Raw genomic sequence first — 6000 nt, 5'->3', positions numbered from 1 at the left:
ATGGTAACGGTAACTTTCAGAAGATCAAGCAGCACGCTTAAAAATATGTATATACATATAGATATATATCTATATATGTAAGCTTGGTATTAAAAACCTTGCAAGTAGCAAGAAACAAAAAGTTTTCAACAAAACAAATTGTTTTCATTTAAAATTGTTAGTGAAATTTCGTAATTTCTAAAATATTTTTTGTTCTGAATGAATTTTGTACTATATCTTCTATTTGTTTTACAACTATCGAATAAAGAATAACAATTTATGATTATACCGTGTATAAAGAATTGAAGTAAATTGGCACAGGAAAAATTTCATTTAAATAAAATCCAATGTAAGCCACTGATATAGATGGACAATTAACTTGGGGGGAAAAAAATAACCTGAACCGGAACCTTCTTCTGTAAAACACGGATACGTTTAGGAGTCTAGGCTCCAGGCTCAATTTCCACTTCTGGGGGAAACGATATCCCTCGAAAGGGGAATAATCAGTAATGGGGAGGTTAGAGTAGCCATGCACATCGAGTACGATACCATCTGAGATGCAGTCAATTTAACATCAGATAAAAATGTCTCTGCGTTCGAAAAACGGTGGGAAAGCGATATCCCTCCAAATGTCTGGGAAATTCGTAAGCTGGTTAATTATTTATAGGGACATTCCCTCTCATAATTGGAGCGGAAATATTTATTGTGTGAGAATTGGCTCGGCGCTTTAAAACTGAGGTGCCGTAATGGGAGTGGATGCTGTGTACTCCTTTCCGTTTTTCTCACATTAGTTAAGCTAAAATGAATTGTGTTTTAATGCAAGCATTTCCCTAAGTGGCAAAGTGAAAGGGGGGGGGGGATAGGGGCTATAACCCCTGTCAGGAGGAGACAAAACTTGTAATAGTACAGCGCCTATTAATTTTTTTTTCAAGAAAATAAAATTTATGTCTACCGCTATAGCTGTACATCTATCTATGCAATGCATCTCTCTCTCTCTCTCTCTCTCTCTCTCTCTCTCTCTCTCTATATATATATATATATATATATATATATATATATATATATATATATATATATATATATATATATATATATATATATATATATATATATATATATATATATATATATATATATATATATATATATACACAAATGATAGCATATTTATTGGCTGCTTTGTCAATTGCAACAAAAATAAAACTTTTTTTCAAATTGTTTATGCATTCGATGTCATCTTTTTTCAAATTTTGGTGATGGTATTCTTTGCTGTTAATTTGTTTGACGAAGGGGATACGGTTCTTACAGTTTTGGTCCCCGTCGGAATTCATTTTTGGGGCCTCTTTGTCCATCCCGGAATTACGTAAATCATTAACCATCTGCATTTATGAATCCCTTCAGGGCCCCTCATAGTTGAGACATGTTAAATTCACTAATAGCAGAATGAATAAAAATTCTCTCTTAAGGAAATTTTTTGCGATTAATAAGTTATTATTATTGTTATTTTTAATTATCATGCATAATTCTTTAGGAAATTGGAGGCCCCTTAGGAAGATGGGGCCCCAGTCCCAGGCCTAGTTGGCCTGTGCTATAATCAGGCCCTGATCATCGTGCGAAAAAGCAACTTCACGGTAATTAAAGATTTAGCAAAAGGGCTTAGGATATTTACAGGCAGTTAAGAAAATAAACTATTTTAGTGCTGCCATCTATTATTGAAGCACAAAAACATTATCGACACTTATTTTTAAACTTAAAAAGTTTTTTGTAAAGCATAAAAGCTACTTTTCTAATAGTAAAAAATGAGTTTTTAGAGAATTCAATCGTCAATTCATTTTTTGAAGCTCTTATATATGCAAAAATTACAATCATTTTCCATAATGAAGGTACATACCAGTTTCTTACTATTAAAATGAGATCAATCCATTATTTTCAAAAGTGTTTTTTCAGTAACCACGAGATTCCCATTGCTTTCACCAGGTCCGTTATATAAATTTTTTTCGATAGGTGGGGGTACGGGGAGAGGGGAAGGGTATTTACTCATTACAAGTACGGAAAAAATCAAAAAACCACGCCCACTGTTAGTAACAGCATTTGTTTTTAAAAGTTAGGTGAAGTCAATTGACCTCTCTGACCCTCCTAAATGACCGGACTGGTTTTCATTTGAACGTTGAATGATGTGCACCTTTTGATTTTATTTTTCTACGCTTATGTACAATAAAATTTTGGGGACCGTTACAAATGGCTTTCACGGGTCTCCTTTCACATTGTTTACCCCTGCCTACATCCCTACATAATTCACGACTAATTTTTAAAATCTCGGGCCCCCTTCAAGTTCGGACCCGGGCCAACAGATAATCCTTTTTTTACGCGGAAACAGTATCCAGCACACAACATCCAGCATCCAACCCTTGGCATTCATTTGAATTTTGGTGTCTTGAATGCAAATTATGGTTACAATAAAAGTCGTCTCATAAAGAAGTACAAGAAACCCAAGGTCTTAATTTTAATTCAAAATCTCAAAATTCAAACAAGTTTTTTTTTTCCCTTGAGTAATAACGAATTGCTTGTTTGTCTCATCGGACCGTTTTTGATGTAACCATAATTTTTCAGGATATAACGTCATGAATTTTTATTTCTTATCAATCTTAAATGATTAAAAATAATGTTTTGGAAATTTTGTATTTAGATGAAGTTTTGCTGTTTAAGTTAATCTAAAATTTTTTCCTGAAACAAGAAGTTATGTCTAGAACTAGACGAGCCTACTTTCCCGTACACCCATACTACTTTCTAGTACCTGATCAATATTATCAAAAATAGCTAAAATCGCAAATTTTTTCAAACATATTTTTTTAAATATTTTAAGCTGATTTCTAGAAATAAAATATTCCTTACTTTTCTTTAAAAAAACGAACAAATAAAATAGCAGCACCTTTTAAACAAAGCAGCTAATACATTTCTTTCAATTAAAAAAAAAAAAAATCTTTAACAGCTTTCAAAACGGAAAAAAAAAATTTAATAATAATAAGTTCATTAAAATAAATACATCGTATAAAAAAAAATCGTTTCTTTTTCCCCTGTTGCCAAAAATAATTTTTTAAATGAATTAATGCACTTACCAAAATAAATAAAAACAATAAAATGTCAACTTAAAGAAATAATTTTCATTGTCAAAAAAAAAAAAAAAAAAAAAAAAAAAAAAAAATCGTCTGCGCTTATCTTTAACATAAATGACTTCGAGTTTATTCGCCGAAATCTGAATACTTAAATTAAAACTTCAGCGTGAAAATAAAAACAAGTCATATCAACAATAATTATTTCACAGTTGAAACCACAGCAGCGGAGTCGGAGTCAATCTCATTTTGGGATAAAAGAGTCGGAGTCGAATATCCAAGAATCGGTGTCAGTCATTTGTCCTCAGGTGTATAAATGTTTGCCAAAGCTACGAAGTCAGAGTCGAAGTCGAGGAGTCGGAGTCCGATTAATTGTCGGGCACAGGAGTCAGAGTCGGAGTCAGGTGCCCCTAAATTCTCGGAGCCGGAGTCGGGAGTAGGTCGTCAAGAGCTATTTCCAACGAAGTTTGTTTGAAGTAAATCCGCCTTTAAGTTCGGAATCTATATTGACTTTCAGTTTCCCCTTAGGCGCTAATGTTAAGAGATTTGAACTGTTCAAAATTGAACGAAAACTAGTTCAAATCAAAAAGATATTTTCGATACATGTTTTTCATCGAAAGCTTTTTCCTACAAAGTTTGTTTGAAGCAAATTCGCCTCACAGTTCGGAATTGCCTTGAATTTCCCCGTAGGCGCTAATGTTAAGTTTTTTTGAACTGTTCAAAATTGAACAAAAAATGGTTCAAATCAAAAAGTGAAATATGGGAATGAGGTGTCCTCGCCGAAATCTTTCGAACAAAAAAAGTTTGTTCGAATCGGACTATTCATTCGAAAGTTATTAGGCGGGGACAGACAGACAGACCGACAGACATTTTTCCCCATCTCAATACCCTACTTTCCAATTTTTAACTTTTCAATATTTATCTAACTATTTTATTTATTTTTGACTTTTTTTGTTTTTCGGGATATTTTTAAGATGTATTAAGCCTTCTTTCATGCTTTTTTCTTCTTTCTCTGATTTTTACTGGGAAAGTAGGCTAAAAAAGGAAATTTCGCACAAAAAGTCCTTTTTTTAATTATAAAGTCTGCTTGAGTTAAGCCCTGAAAAAAAAAAAAAAAATGAATTTAATCAAGCCGGAACCGATTTGAAACTATGACATCGAAAATTTTGCTCTGTAAAAAATATTTAAAAACACCCGTTATCATGGTCATCTGAAAAATCGGAGCAACATCAACTTTGGCCCAGACAGGAAAATAAGCAATTCGTGATCACTCAATAATAGCTGAACAAACTAAATAAGCACACTCTAGTAAGAAATAAAACCTTTGTGCGAAATTGTAACTGGAAAATTAACAAAGTTTTGGCACACAAAATTAGCAGATTACTGCATACACCTGTTTCGAGGTTTCTGGGAACCTCTTTTTCACTGCAAATAGTGAGCTTTTGGATAAACGTTGTTGATTACCAGTACACTCTAGTAGCAAAATGAACTGAAAAGTAAAAAATAATCTTTGTATGTAAACAACAATAAGAGGATGCCCCACAGCTCTAAGTATTATTGTTATTTAAAAACATAAGTTAATAAGAATAAAAAAATAATTGACTGATCAATTCACTAAAATGTAATTAAAAAAAAAAACCTCGCAGTGCTCTCCATTTACTTTTTGTTGAGAATTCCTGGCCAAAGCCAAATCTGAAAGCTGTGCTGCCATCTAGTGTAAATTTTCCCTTTCATTCGCCGCGCAGTGCAACATTGTTACTTTAAACTTTGCAGTTTTTTAAAAACTTATTTGATTCTCTTTTGCCAATGCTGGATCTAGGGGGAGCAAGTCAGGATCCTTGACTCGGGCTGCCATTTCTGGAGGGGGGAGGGGGGTGGCATGAAATTCACCTTACTTTTGTGTTTTTGTTTCATTTAAAGTCGCTGTAAAAACGTAAAGGAAGTTGAGTTATGGGGCCAGTTTCAAGATTTGTCCCGGTTCGAAAAATCGAAAATCCGTCACTGTCTAACGCTGAACGCAGGATTGTTTTTATGACAAATATTTTTCGTATTTTTTCGTCCTTTTTTTTATACACAAAATTGTTCATTATTTTACAGAATAAAGATATTTTTCTTATCATTTTGAAAACAAATTTGTCTAAAAAAAAGTACTTATGGGATTTGAATGTTAAACTAACATTGAAAAGAATTACTACTCACACTATTCTGGCTTTATCTCATTTTCTCGTTTGAAAATAAACTTTTTCTCTGATAATTCTATTTCGTTTTCCCAAAGAGACCGTCTCCCAGAATTTATTTTAATTAAGGAAGCAAACGTTAATTTTCTATTTAACCATTGATGATTCATTGATGTTTTCTAGCCTGTTGATGCAAATAATAATAAAATAAGTTTTAAAGTTCTGTTACCAGCAAAACAAGAATGCTTAAACAGAATTATGACTTTTTAAGCTATATAATATCACATAACTGTTTCCATTTAGTACTTATTCCATTTAAATTATTTTTTATTGCTTCATTATGATATTCTAAATGTAATAATATCCATCCATACTTTAAAATTTCGACATGTCTAGAAAAAAGGAAGTCAGATAAACTATTTTGGAGATTTTCTGAAACAGACAGAGAAGAAGCTGTTGTACTAGAGACAAAGGCTACAGTGAAAGCATTCCATCCTTATCCAATGCTATATCACAAGATGACACTTTAAATCAATTAACTAATTCAGAATCATCTGAATCATTCTATCTCACAGTCCCAAACGAATACGTATAAGATGTCTCTACCGTGTGTCAATACGACATGAAAATTACCTTGGCAAAGGCAATACCTCATACCTAAACCAAACGACAACAATCAGCTAAATTTTCCCTGGTACGTTTAGATTATTTCAAAGTTGGCTAATTCAAAAATA

Source organism: Uloborus diversus, chromosome 1 (assembly GCF_026930045.1).
Source record: "Uloborus diversus isolate 005 chromosome 1, Udiv.v.3.1, whole genome shotgun sequence".
Classification (NCBI taxonomy): domain Eukaryota; kingdom Metazoa; phylum Arthropoda; class Arachnida; order Araneae; family Uloboridae; genus Uloborus; species Uloborus diversus.
The sequence above is the reverse complement of the archived record's forward strand: the minus strand, read 5'-3'. Positions refer to the sequence as shown.